Here is a 1,797-nt window from a genome sequence, read left to right as displayed (position 1 = left end):
CAATAGTCGTCAACAAAATGTCAATTTGGAAAAGAAAAAAAAAAAAAAATATATATATATATATATATATATATATATATGATTAAAGATACTCGTTCATACTTGAGTAGATTTTCTCACTTCAATTTCGTTCTAGAAGAACACCAAATTTGAAAACAATAAATAGGAAATTAATCATTAAAATTGATTTGTTTTGGTTAACACCGGGGTTTGATATTCAACAGTTAAAAAGCATCTCTAACAACTGTATTAAAATAGAGATTTTTGAGATTTATGTTATATTTTGTCACAATAGCTGGGATATATCATATGCTAAAGAGAAAATAAGAGAGATTGAAATTAAGGGTTTAGGAGAAATAAATAATATTTTATTAAACATATTGAATATTTTAATAATATAATTAATGGTAAAAATGCTAAAATAGAGTAACAATTGTAATTTGATGTAATTGTTTTTTTTAGAGATTTTAATTTTTGATACTTTATTTTAGAAAAAGTTATAACATAATTATTGGAGATGCTCTAAATCTATAAATGTGTATAAACATTTAAAACGAATTCTTAAGAAATCAAATGAACCTAGTAATTTTCAAAATGAGTAAAAATACAGAAAATGTAATATAGAAGAAACATTTTCTTACCTGGTACTAAATACTTACTATCACGAGTTATCATCATTATTTATCATATCAGATAACATTTTCAGCAATTAAAATTGGATAGTTGGTAAAAGTCTTTTACCTAGTAAGAATTACTGATTGAAAACCTTCTCACTGACTTATCGTATAAGATTTTCGGTACTTGCTATTTTTTTTTTATAGAGAAAGATAAATGACACCTGGTGAATAAAAATATAGAGTAAATTAAATGATTGGTCCTTGTGGTTTATGTGTTTTAACATATTAGGTCTCTATTTTGAATATCTATGAATTACATCCTTGTGGTTTGCAATTTATAATGCAATGGGTCCTTGTCATTAACTTCGTTAGAATTTTTTTTTCTGTTGAGTAGGTTAATTTAGAGGGCATTTTGGTCATATATATATATATATATATATATATATATATATATATATATACATATAAATATATATAGCCAAGAGTTATTTTGAGAAATGATAAATATTTAAAAAGTAAAGAAATGATCCTAACACTTTATAGAGTCAAGATCGGATTTGACTGATCAATAATTGCGACTTTGGCTGGTTAATAATTACGGTTTTGACTGGTCAAAAATTGCGGTTATGCGAAAATTAAAGAGGGTAGTTTCGTAACTTTTATAAATAGGCAGAAAACAGTTTCATATATAAACTTATGTGATTCACATATGAACTATATGTTCATATGTTAACTCGTGTAATTCACATATGAAACACTATCATATGAACCTGTGTGATATAAATATGAACTAATTAATTGATTCACAAATGAACCTGTGTGATTCACATATGAACTAATTAACTTATTCGTATGTGAACCTGTGGGTTCGTATATGAATCTAAAAAAATAGTTCATATGTGAACTAATTAACGGGTTCACATATGAATATGTAGTTCACATGTGTTTCAAATGGGTTCACCTATGAACCCGTTTGCCGCCTATGGGTAAAAGTTGTGGAACTGCCCCTCTATCTTCCACATATATATGCGAGGAATTATTTGGTGCTTCATGATCAAAGACGCAAATGTTGACAAGATGAAAGGCTATGATCAATCATTTACTTCTCAAACATTTTTACCACTTCTCAAATGAACCGTTACATATATATATATATATATATATGTGTGTGTGTGTGTGT

This window comes from Cynara cardunculus (genome assembly GCF_001531365.2).
Source record: "Cynara cardunculus var. scolymus isolate 2C chromosome LG 3, CcrdV1, whole genome shotgun sequence".
NCBI classification, from domain to species: domain Eukaryota; kingdom Viridiplantae; phylum Streptophyta; class Magnoliopsida; order Asterales; family Asteraceae; genus Cynara; species Cynara cardunculus.
The sequence above is the reverse complement of the archived record's forward strand: the minus strand, read 5'-3'. Positions refer to the sequence as shown.